Source organism: Rattus norvegicus, chromosome 2 (assembly GCF_021556685.1).
Source record: "Rattus norvegicus strain SHRSP/BbbUtx chromosome 2, alternate assembly SHRSP_T2T, whole genome shotgun sequence".
NCBI classification, from domain to species: domain Eukaryota; kingdom Metazoa; phylum Chordata; class Mammalia; order Rodentia; family Muridae; genus Rattus; species Rattus norvegicus.
Window position 1 is genome coordinate 200,606,823 of NC_141535.1, and position 13,958 is coordinate 200,620,780.

Here is a 13,958-nt window from a genome sequence, read left to right on the forward strand (position 1 = left end):
AATGTTATCTCCTTTCTCCTCTCCGATATGCCCTCCCCCTAAACCTGCTTCTATGAAAATGCTCCTATTTCCACCTGCCCATTACCACCTCAATGCCCTGGTATTACCCTACATTGAGGAAACAGGCCTTCACAGGACCAAGGGTTTTTCTTACCATTGATGCAAGACAATGTCATCCTCTGCCACATAGGTGGCTAGAGTCATGGTAACTTCCATATGTACTCATTGGTTAGTGGTTTAGTCCCTCTGAGCTCTGGTGGGGTTTGGTTGGTTGATATTGTTGTTCTTCCTATGGGTTGCAAACCCGTTCAGCTCCTTCAGTCTTTCCTCTAACTTGTCTATTGGGCTCCTCATGTTCAGTCCAATGGTAAGCTGCAACCTTCCTCATCTGTATCAGTAGGCCTCTGGCAGAGACTCTCAGGAGAGATCCACATCTGAGTCCTGTCAGCAAGTACATCTTGGCATCAGCAATAGTGACTGGGTTTGGAGGCAACATATTGGATGGATCTCCAGGTGGGGCAGTCTCTGGATGACCCTTTCTTCAGTCCCTGCTCCACTTTTGGTCCCTGTAATTCCTCCCATGAGTACTTTGTTCTGCATTCTAAGAAGGAATGAAGATCCATATTTTGGTCTTCCTACTTCTTAGGCTTCATATAATCTGTGAATTTTTTTTTAGGTATTCCAAGTTTTGGGCTAATATCTACTTATCAGTGAGTGCATACCATTTGTGTTCTTTTGAGATTGGGTTACCTCACTCAGATGATATTTTCTAGTTCTATCCATTTGACTAACAATTTCATGTAGTCATTGTTTTTAATAGCTGAATATTACTCCATTGTGTAAATGTCTCACATTTTCTGAATCTATTCCTCTGTTGAAGAACATCTGGGTTCTGGCAATTATAAATAAGATACTAAGGATATAGTGGAGCATGTGTCCTTGTTGTATATTGGGGCATCTTTTGAGTATATGCCCAGGGGTGGTATAGCTGGGTCCTCAGGTAGTGTTATGTGCAATTTTCTGAGGAACTGCCAGATTGATGTCCAGAGTCGTTGTACCAGCTTGCAATCCCACCAACATTGAAGGAGTGTTCCTATTTCTCCATACCCTTGCCAGCAATAACTGTCACCCAGTTTTTGATCTTAGCCATTCTGGCTGGTGTGAGGTAAACTCTTAGGGATGATTTGATTTTCATTCTCTGATGACTAAGGATGTTGTACATTTCTTTAGGTCTTTTTCAGCCATTTAATATTCCTCAGCTGAGAATTCTTTGTTTAGCTCTGCATCCCATTTTTAATAGGATTATTCTCTGGATCCGAACTTCTTGAGTTTTTTTGTATGTTATGAGCCCTCTATGAGATATAGGGTTGGTAAGGAACTTTTCCCAATCTGTTGGTTGCCATTTTGTCCTATTGAGAGTCCTTTGCCTTACAGAAGCTTTGCAATTTTACGAGGTACCATTCGTCTATTGTTGATCTTAGAGAGTAAGCCATTGGTGTTCTGATCAGGAAATTTTACCCTGTGTCCATGTGTTTGTAGTTCTTCCCCACTTTCTTTTGTATTAGATTCAATGTCTCTGGTTTTATGTGGAGGTCTTTGGTCCACTTGGACTTGAGCTTTGTATAAAAGATAAGGATGGGTCAATTTGCATTCTTCTACATGCTGGAGTTGAACTAGCACCATTTGCTGCTATCTTTTTTTCCATTGGATGGTTTTAGCTCCTTTGTCAAAGATCAAGTGACCATAGGTGCATGGGTTTATTTCTGGTCTTCAATTCTATTCCACTGATCTACCTGCCTGTCTCTGTACCAATGCACACAGTTTTTATCATGATCGCTCTGTAATACAGATTGAGGTCAAGGATGGTGGTTCCTCCAGAAAAATTTTTATTGTTGGGAATAATTTTCACTACTCTGGGTCTTTGTGTTCCCAAATGAATTGGCAAAGTGCTCTTTCTAATTCTATGAAGAATTGATTTGGAATTTTGATGGGGTTTGCATTGAATCTGTAGATTGCTTTTTGCAAGTTGGTCATTTTTACTATATTAATCCTGCCAATCTATGAGCTTGGGAGATCTTTCCATCTTCTGAGATCTTCTTTAATTTTGTCAGAAACTTATTTGGTACTTTTAAAATACATTTTTATGTTAGAATCTTAGGTTTCTTTAAGAAACAATGAAATTTACAGGGAAAACCATCAATATCAAAGTAAATACCACAAGATTTTGACCCTCAATTTAATAGAGGAGGATTAAGAGCTAGAGAGTCAGTTCACCATTCTAGTTGTTCACTGCAGGAAGAGACAAGGTGTTTTGTCTTTCTATTCCAAGTCATAGAGCTAGAACCATAAGAGCTGCAAAGAGAATTTAATAATAGCCTCACATTTGTTTACAGGATTATTAAGATATATTAATGCTTTTTGTACTGATAGATCCTGGCAATTGTGAGAAGTATGGAATGTTGATGCACTAATAAGTGTAATGAATTTTTGTTACCTAAAAACAAGCTGAACATGAACACCCCCAAAGAATAAGTTAACTTGAAGAGGGGGTAGGTTAGGGAAAACCAGGAGGCTGTAACCATATACACAGAAAAGCATATAACTACGTAATGTTCAGAGTGTGAGAAATAGTCTTCTCAAGGTAGACCACACAAATCAGTTTTTCAATATCAAATGGGAAGTCCTAAAAATATTACACCAATAACATCACATAGACTGAATGACCAGGCTATACGTATATATTTAAATACACACATGCATACACACACACACACACACACACACACACACAGACACACACGTAATGACAATTAATGAAAAAGTCCATAAATTTTAAAAAACATCAAGTAGGGGTATATGATCTATGGCAGCACCTGAAAAGAAGAAAAGGGCGGTGGAAAAGACATAATTATCTATAATCTCAAAAATAGAAGAGATAATATGAAAATAGCAAAAATACATTGAATGTATGTATATAAGCATTTTGCTTACATATACGAATGCATATTTGATGCTTGCAAACGTGAGAAAATGAATGGTGTTTAATCACTGGGAACTGTAGTTACATGCAATTTTGATGTCATGTATTTGCTGGGACCTCAAACTAGGTGCTATGTAAGAACAGTGTGGGCTTTGAATTCCTGTGCCATCTCTCTGTTGCAGTAAAGAAATTTTTTTTAAAATTGGTAATGGTATAAATAGTCACATCTCAAAAGACATAGGGTGGAAATTTGATAAACTAAACAACAACAAAACTCTCAACTTCACAAATTGCTAAGGGAATAAAAATTAAAGCTATAATAAGATGTTACCTAACTCCAACCAAACTAGCCATTATCAAAAGGTAAATAAAGCTGACAGAAAGATTCTAAGGAAAAGGGAAAACTTGTGAACTATAGAAGAAATGTAAATTACTATAGAAATTATAAAATAATATACAATTTCATCAAAGTAACTAAAAGTACAACTATGGTATGATTTGAACATGTATTCAGAAGAAATAAAATCAATACATTGAAGAATTAGTCATGGCTTTATGTTAATTGTAGTTTAATTCCCAATACATAAAATATGGAATAAATCTAAGGATAATTAAAACAACAAAAGCATATATATATATATATATATATATATATATATATATATATATACCATTCTGTCTTGTAAAAGATGAGACTTTCATTATTGTGACACCTGAGTCAATCTTAGTGGCGTTGTTCAAGTAAAGTAAGTCAGGCATACAAAACCAAATACAGAATGATTGACAAATGTCACAACTTGCAGAAAGTCAGGAGATGTATTGTGTCATGTTCCTCTAATAGTCAATGGTAATGAATAATGTACTTGGAAATATTGAAGAAGGCATATGAAACACTACAAAGGGGGAAGTGAATTCGCAAGGAGCTTCAGCGGACTTAGTCATTTCACATTATATCTGCATCCCAAAGCATCGTGTTGTATATTTTAAATGCATGTAAGATATGTTAATGATCCTGAATAAAGCTGGAAAAAAGATGCTAAAAACATCACCCAAATGCATACAAGTTTGGCATTCTTTGGCTATACCTCCATTCAGAGCACAATATGTCTGTGTAATATTTTTGTCAGAGTCTCCAACTTGAACACTCAGTTTACTACCAAGTTTAATTTTAGTGAACTTATTGCAGATAGTTGAAGTCGAATCTACCTATACTAACTTATCAAGTAGCTTCATAGAAACAAAATTGACCACAAGGAAATACAATGAAAGTTGTGAAAGTTTTTATATCCTATAATGCCAGTAATAACAATGACAGGCCTTTGTCAGAGATGATTGGAAGGTGACACAGTAGGTAGGTGCCTTGTTTAATTTTGTTGTCAGCTTGACATACCTAGGAATCTCAAGTGAGAAATTACCTTCCTAAGAGGAGTCTGTAAAAATATATCTGTTTGGCATTTTCTTGACTGCTAATATATGTGGGAGTGGACAATTCACTGTAGAGGGAACTCAGGCTGCAAAACAAAGGTACCTGGGTTGGCCAGTGGTGGTACAGACCTTTAATCTGAGCACTCAAGAGGCAGAGGCAGGTTCTTCTCTGTGTGTTTGAGGCCAGCCTGGTAGACACAGCGAGTTCAAGGAAATCCAGGGCTACACAGAGAAACCATGTTTCAAACAAACACTAAAAGCAAAACAATAAAAACAAAACAAAAAACCCAAAAACAAACAAGCAAACAACAACCATAAAAATTAACCCCAAAAAACAAAATAAGAAAATGAGTGTCTGAACACGAGCCTGGAACAAGTCATTAAGCAGCATCTTGGCCTCAGTGGTCTGCTCCAGGTTTCTGCTTGAATCCCTCCTTCAGTGTTGTTTAACGAAGGACTGTAGGGTACACGATGACATAAACTTATTCCTTTCCAACTTATTTTTTGAGTTACAGTGGTTATCATAGCAGCAGAAAGGAAAGTCTGTAAACTCAAGGGAAATGACGTTATCCATCCATGGATATTCAGCATGCCAAAATGAAATGCAGTGCCCTGCTCTGCCTTACTCAGTGGCCCGAGAAGCAAATCCCTAATTGTATGGTGTTTAGGATGCTGGTTGTGAGCTATGTTCCTGTTCTGGGTACTTTATGTTTGACAACTTAAAATGCTACGTGGACGGCCCATTGTTAAGAAAAACGGCATACAGTGTAAAGCTTAAAGACACTGACATTAGAGGAGTTATCGTGGAGGTTTGGCTTAGACCTGACACCTTGCGATTTCTAGGCTGGCAGATATCAGAGACGAGGAAAGGATTATAAACAGAGTGTCTTCAAAGAGGTGGATGGAGTTTAGGAAATAACAATATGCCTTGTCATAGTGTTCTTAGACTCATAATGGATAAAAGCCTTCTCACCAATGTGAATGCGAGCAGAGAGGCAGTTGCTGGACAGGTAACCTGAAACAAAAGGACATGGGTTATCGACAGTGTTAGAGCAGTGAAGATAGTCCTCTGTTTTCTTTTTTTCCATTGGGTATTTTTTATTTACATTTTAAATATAATCCCCCTTTACCTGTTTCCCATCTATAACCCCCCATCTCATTCCCTTCTCTTTTTCTATGAGTGTATTCTGCCACCCACCCAACCACCCTTTCCCACCTCCTTGGCCTGACATTTTCTTACACTGTGGGATCAAACCTTAGAAGGACCGAGGGCTTCTCCTCCCTTTGGTGCATTCTTAAAAATAGGTAGAATAAACCCTAAAGCTCCTTTTCCTCTGGCTTACTTAACAAAGAAGAGAAGAGAAGGGAAGGGAAGGGAAGGGAAGGGAAGGGAAGGGAAGGGAAGGGAAGGGAAGGGAAGGGAAGGGAAGGGAAGGGAAGGGAAGGGAAGGGAAGGGAAGGGAAGGGAAGGGAGGGGAGGGGAGGGGAGGGGAGGGGAGGGGAGGGGAGGGCAGGGAAGAGGAGGGGAGGGCAGGGCAGGGCAGGGCAGGGCAGGGCAGGGCAGGGCAGGGCAGAGAAGAGCAGAGCAGAGCAGAGCAGAGCAGAGCAGAGCAGAGCAGAGCAGAGCAGAGCAGAGCAGAGAAGAGAAGAGAAGAGAAGAGAAGAGAAGAGAAGAGAAGAGAAGAGAAGAGAAGAGAAGAGAAGAGAAGAGAAGAGAGCAATTAAATGAATTGAAGTAATCATTAAGGTCAGCGCCTCTTCATTGGAACTGGGATATGGTTTAGAATGAGGCAAATGTGTGCATGATGGTAGATCAATGAAGGGAAATCTCCCACCATCAAATAAAATTGACACATATATACCCATTGAGTAACATTTTTAGTCCTACTCTTTATTTTATACATTAAAAATAAAGGCATCATTTTTTATCCACCTCATTTTTGTGGTCAGCAGGAAACACTAATGTATCAGTTATCACCCACACAGCTTTATTAGCAATAAGAACACAATAGTTATAATTATTTTCATGTTAGATGTGTGTTCCCATTTCTAATCATGATTTTTCTTTAATTTTCATAGTTCAAGTATGCTTTTACTGAATGGCTGTCTACTCAAATTGAAATCAAATATAATTCTACCACTTGCAAACAAAAACATAAACTCAGACAGGTGACCAATATTTCATGTGTTAGCTTGCTTCTATAAAAATAAAGATAAAAAATAAAGATGATTTAAATATATATTAAAATTATTAATTATAATTTTACATTTTATAACATTAAAATTATATATATATATAATTTTTGGCCTGTACATAAAAGACTTCACTAAATTATAGCTGTAAATTATATATATATATATTATAGTTATAAATGATATATAGATTATATATGTATATATATAGTATGTGCATATCTTAATCAATCTATTTAGTTGATATTTAATTATATAAACAGCTTATATAAAAATAACCAATGAAGAAATGACCATCATTCTTCTTACAAAAATAAGAATATAATTTTCCTCAAGATATAAAATAAATATAAAATACAATACATAAATTCTTTAATAATCAATACTCTCATATGAGTATGTTGTTTTGACATTACTACTTATCTACTAATAATGGACTTTTTCCCTTTGGTATTTGGCTTTTCACAGTGGTATCAATGGATTGGATAAACATTGTTTGTGTCAACAAAGCATCAACCTGTACTTCATAGCATTATTATAGGTATAGTAAGTTTGAGCAGAGAAAGAGGAGGTACTAATTAAAGGTCTCCTCTTTACAGGCTGAGAAAAGGAAGATAGGACAAAGGAATGAGAAGGAAGCTTTATAAATGCACACAGAAAATGTTTTTTCAATAGGTGAACCTAAGAAAACAAGGTGCCTTTTTCTGTAAGATCTACTCTAAGTAACTTTGCCAGCAAAGAAAATGAACAAGGGTAACATAAGAAATAGATGGATAATAAGTACATTTCTTTGGTATAGATATTAAAGCTTAGTGGCAATGCAATTATGATTTACTATTCTCCCTTAATGGAAGTATTAAAATATGTATATGTTATTTATAATGTATAGAAAACTATATGGTTTGTAGTCTCTAAAGAGAACCCATAATTTTAGTAGAACGAAATTCAGAGGTACATCTATTTATCGAAATACTTTGTGGTTTATAATCTATACAAGATTATAAATTAAACTTGCCATAAATTCCATAGAATGTGTCTGAGAGACACCACCTATTCACATGTTCTTTACATGTGTGATTTTTGTACGCATGTGCGTGTTGTATGAATAAAAATGTGTGTGTGTGTGTGTGTGTGTGTGCGTGCGTGATGCATATGCCACCGCATTGACTACTCTTAGAAAATTGTTTAAAAATTTGAGTAAGGTTGATAATTTGCAAAACATAGATAAATAAAAGATGTGTGTCTAGGGTTACCTTGCATCTCGGAAACTTTAAATGCCCTTACTTGCAGTTTGTTCCCAGGGTGGTAGAATTGCAGGGCCATAGTTTAGTGTCTCTTGGCTTTGTCCTAGTGCAGTCAGAGATAAAACCTGTGACCTTGAGCAACATCGTTTTCACCTCCCTGCATCCTAGTTTATTCATCTCTGAAGCACAGAGGTTGAACTCTGTGAACTTTATGGTTTTCATGAGAGGTAGAATTTTATGATTCTCAGTGAGTTAATTATTGAGGTCTTCTGTGGTCAAGTCTGCATCTTTCATTGTTTAAGGCAGCAATAAACAAGAATAACCTCTGCTCCAAAATTAGAATATTCAGTAACTTATTAGAAGTGGATGAAAATATTCTACAAAGAATCATTATGTGATGTGATCTAGGCATGAGGCTGAAACATTCAAAACAAAGCCTATTTACCATCTCTTTAAGTACTTCTCTTATTCAAAAACATCTCACCACAGAGATTCATTATTCTCTGTAGTTTAAAGCTCTGTAACGCTGTGGGTGCTTTGGTTAATGCTTTTGCTGTAGTCTGACTGTCTTCAGATCTGCCACTGCTCCTTGTCAGTGCCATTGACAAAGCATGCTTTCTCTTATAAACACAGAGTGGATTTAAAAGAAAGGCATGACAGCATTTTTCCTGTTGATTAGATTTCTTTGGTTGCATGTTATCTCTCATTTCCCCAGTATGAGGCCACTGGCCTGTGTTTCAACTCTAATTCCCCTCGCAGATGTTAAAGAGACTAATAATATCCCCAGGGCCTGTCTTAGACTAGCAGAAAAGACAGTCTATCTTTGGGATACTTTAACCTCTGTTTTCAGAACCATAGCCAAGAACCTAGCCTCTGCCTCATTCTCCTAGGGCTACATTTTAATATCATCAACTGCTCGCAAATATTTAGCATTGTGCCCACTCAAGGACTCTGCCTTACAATAGTGGATCCAAGGGTGTGATTTTACCAGATGTGAATACCACTTACAAAAACCTCTTTATCTTTGTCTTAGGACAAAGATGGGAGTTAAAAATCACTATAGATATATGAACATCCACATGCAGGTTGTTGAAATCCTATATACAAAGACTATATAGGAGTATGGAATACATGAACAAGCAGACTCTGCTTTAAGGTTTAGCATTCAACAAGGTCATTTTCCTTTCCCAAGTCTCAGTTTTCTAATCAAAACGTGGCAAGCTGTATACACTCTATATGGCCCCCACCCCCGATGGTGTTACCTGGAGTGATTTATGCATGAACCTGGCAAACTGCCTCACAACTCAAATGGGTTTTCTCAAATGGGTTTTCTAAATGTAAGTTCCCTTCCCTGAGAAAATCATTGTGAAAGAAAGCTGACCATTTGTAATTGCAATTAGCAGAAACCACAATTAGCAGCAGCAAAGCAAAATTGTATACGTTGTAAGAGACCTGGAAGCCAGTAGGGGCAGGCAAGCAGACAAAGTCAGGGCTGGAGGTTACAGTTTTTTTGGCTTTCCCTTCTTGATTTTAAAACAGTTGCAACCATTCTGGTTCTTTCATATCCAGAAGATACAATTTGACTCTCGTCCTCCCCAAATTCTGGCTCTTGTGTTCTTTCTTTCCTCCTTTCAAAGTGTGTTCCTGAGCCAGCAAAGGGAAGTGACATAGATGCCAAATTTGTGGCTAAGCACTCGCTGACACTTATTCTCTGCAATTTGACAAGTTATGAGTTTCTCCATCATCCACTGCACAAAGAGATTCGCTGATGATGTTTGAGAGCTTCACTAACGTCCAGGAAGAAAGATAGGAATTTAGCAAACAGTCTGGAATTATATGTCCACTTAGCAGCAGATAGTAATATGTTCACCTTGGAGCTTATGAACTTCCAAATCATGCATGGAGGTTTTAGCCAGATTTGTAGTATTAGGCATGTGGTTCCTCCTGTGGAGCCAATATTGTAAATTCAATCAGAAAATGGTTGGTAACTCCATGCAATCTGTGCCACTCTTGCACTAGTGGGCACTCTTCATATGGCAGTTCACAGGGTGTACATCTGGGAAAGATCTTTGCTGACTTTTACCCTAGTTGTCTGCAGGACAACTTCCTGTGCCATAAAACAGAGCCAGAAGGGAGGTAGCTCCTGGGTCAGTAAGAATTTGATTTGTTCATGTCCTGTGACTTATGGGTGTGGTGTCTTCAGAAACAACAGGCTTATCATCAAGTTCTGGTGAGCAACCAAGAGCAGTGACAATAATCTGTACTCTTTCGGGTGTCTGCAAAACACGTCTTTCCAGCAACTCAGTTGAAAAAAGGCTGTACTGTTTGGGTGTCTAAGAAACACCTCTTTCTAACAACTCAGTGGCAATAAGCTGTGCTATTTTTAGTGTCTAAAAACATTAAAACATTATATATATATACATTATACATTATATGTATAATATATATACAAATATATTTGATTTCCATGTGAATTTTGCCAACATTTAGTATTAGGTGTCCTTCCTCCAAACTCCTTTTCTGCCCTACATTTACATCCCTCCCTCTCTCCATGTCTGTATCAGAGTGAGCCAGATAGAGGTTCTCAATGTTGTTTGGAGGAAACAATCGGCACACATGATAGGCTCTGTGTGTGTTATGGCAAACCTCACTGTTGTACTAATATCTCTTTAAGCCACAGAGCCCAAAATATCAGTTGATACTTGTTAGAAATCTGGCCAAGTTACCACAATGGTATCCCTTGAGTGTCTGACAGATTTAGAAAAAATAAGCATAAAAATGGAAACACCACATTCAAATAACCTGAATGAGGTTATATTACATAGATGGAAAATGGTACCTGGATCCACATGGGAGTTGAGTAGAATTTCCTGTGCTAGGTTTAGGCTAACTTTCATTGGGTTGTTGATGAGAGAGGGATCAGTGGCCTCTGAAACTCTGAGGTCTATTGGCTATGCCACCTTTTGCCTACCATGCACTCGATCGGTGGTTCTCAACACTTTTAATGCTGTGACCCTTTAAAATAGTTCCTCGTCTTGTAGTGACTCCAAAATATAAAATTATTTTTAGTGTTACTTCAAAACTGTAATTTTAACTTTTTTTCTAAATCTGTAAGACACTCAAGGGATACTATTACTCTAAAAGTATGTATAAGAATGGAAACACCACATTCAAATAACCTGACAGAAGTTATATTACATATATGGAAAATGGTACATGGATCCACATGGGAATTGTGTAATAAAGTATAAAGTAAATGTCTGTGTTTTCTGGTGTTCTAGGAAACACTGTGAAAGGATAATTAGATGATCAAAGAGGTCACAACACACAGGTTGAGAACCCCAGCACTAGATGTCCGGACTTTAATGATGAATATATTATGTTTGATTTCTCAATGTGGAGACATCAAGGTATGATTGAGATAGAATGTTCTCCCTGCTGGCTAGCTTCCATAATACTGAAAAGCAATAGTCAATTTGACTTTTGGGAGAGAATGGTTACTAATAGCTCTATGTCATTAGGTGCCGACATTCTATCAAATGTTAGATATCTCCACTGACACTATAGAAGAACAATCGTTGTGGGTAAAGCCAAATACCTTCCCACATAGAAACGAGGAAAAATATTATAGGGTAGGGCAAAGACTTGTGGGTGAGAACTTTATAAGATCCAGTATGTAGGTCACTACTAGTGTTCTGGTAAGTGGGAATTATGTGACTATAGGATTGCATTTAAAATGTCTTTGGTAATATTCACAGATTACTTTTACTCACCAATTTTTTCTAGTGGAAAGAAGTTGTTTTGGGCAGTGGACAATGGTATCTGTGAAACTCATAGTTGATTAAGCTGCTAAGAATACATTGTTGTTTTTAAAGACAAAATAATTCAATACTCAACATAAATGGGATACAATAATCTCATATCTAAGTTACCCCTTCCAAAGTTTAGAGAGAACTGGGGAAGAGGGAAGAAAGAATGTAGAGCCGGAGGAACAGCTGTGCATTGTGTAATCATTTTTTTCTAAGCTGAAACATTACCAGGGAGTAGTAGCAATGTTATAAGGTTTAGGAGACTGAGCACTGTCCCCTCACCCCCACCCTTTTCTCATCCTACTCTGTCTAGGTGAAAGGGTCATGTTATGTTTCACAAGAGTGCCCTCATCACATATAGAATCTCTGTCTCTGACTTCCCACTTTTCTGAATTGCTAAAACACATTCCCTTTCTTTATAAACTGCCAATCAATAATATTATGTTTTAGCATAAGAAAATGGACCAAAGACAGTGGACAAGTATACAATAAAACAATATGTTATAATTACATTAATAATAATGATTCATAACTTTGAGAATAACATGATATCCATTCTGGATATAGGATTTCCATGCATTTCATATTAAAGATCTAGTGTCCTGCTGTGTTGAAATTATAGGGAAAAAGCAAAACCATGGATTAAAAAAAATAAAAGATCTCTGAATGTTTACCACCCCACATGGCTGCATATTTCATTACCCATTCTCCTGGCCTTCTGGGATTCTCTCCTGCCTCTCACCATACCAGATCCTGCTCCCTCTTTTCCCTCCCCTCTCTCACTCAAGTCCCTCCTTCCTTCCTCCCATGAATATTTTGTTCCCCCTTCTAAGTGGGATTGAAGCATCTTCACTTGGGCCTTCCTTCTTGTTAAACTTCACATGGTCTGTGAATTGAACCATGGGTATTCTGAACTTTTTGCCTAATATACACTTATTACCAGTGAGTTCATACCATTTGTGTCATTTTGGGTCTGTGATACCAGAATCAGGATGATACTTTTCAGTTCTATCAGTTTGCCTGCAAAATTCATGATATTCTAGACATCAGAGATGTAGGGGTCTCCCAGGACCCAATGGGAATGATGTTAGTCAAAATGGCCAACAGCAGAGAAATGGAACCTGAAGAGACCACCTCCATTAGTTCCCAGTTGAGGAATGGGGCTACCACTTATCTTAAAAATTTTAACCCAGAATTGAAGGGGAAAATGGGGCAGAGATTAAAGGAAAATTCATTCAGAGAACAGTGTGCCTTGGAATTTATCCTTTGCATAGATACCAAACTCTTGACACTGTTGCTGATTCCAGATGTGCTTACAGACATCCTACTGGCATGGTGGTCTTCTGAGAGACTATGCACTCACCTGATGGAGTCAGATGCAGTTACTTACAGCTACACATTTGAATTAAGTGTGTGATCCCAATGGGAAAGTTAGAGGAAGGATTGAAGGAGCTGAAGGGGATTATAGCCCCATAGGAAAAACAAACAGGGGCAAATAACTGGATTCCTCATAGATCCCAGGGACTAAGCCACCAACCAAAGAGCACATATGGACTGGGTAGTGTTCCCTGCTACTTGTGTAATAGAGGACCATCTTGTCTGGCCTCGGTGGGACAGGATGTGTTTGGTGCTGTAGAGGCTTGAAGCTCCAGAGAAAGGGGATGCTAGAGGTGGGAGTGGGAAAGTGGGTATAGGAACACTCTCTTAGAGGCTAAGGGAAGGGGGGTTGGAGTGGGGGCTCAGAGAAGGGGAACCAGGAATGGGGACATCTGAATTGTAAATAAATAAAATAGTTAACATAATCAAACAGATAAATAAATAAATAAATAAATAAATAAATAAATAAATAAATAAATAAATAAATGCCTGGTGCTGGAGAGATTGCTTAGAAATGAAGAGTGCTTATTGTTCTTACAGTTCGTATCTCTGCACTCAAGTAAGGCATTTCACAAGGGCCTATGAGTAGAATACCTATGACAAATGATGTCCTCCTTTTGTCCCTCCAGTCACCTTGACACATGTGTACAGGTTTACATTAAAACAAAAATCCTGTGGAGTTAGAATTGGCAAAATTTGGAAACTACTTAGGTACAGCTAGGGATGTTACCAGCTACTGTGTAGCTAAATCAGTGTCCAAAGCAAGCCAGTCTTTGGCACTCCCAAATGGTAACGGAAATTGGAAACCAAATCATAAGTTTTCTACTGTTCTCTCTCTACTATGCATCATTAAGACTTTCTGCCAAGAATAGGCAAGAATTCCAAAGAATATAAGGAGTCTAATTGAGGTGTAAAAAAAAGGTTTACTCT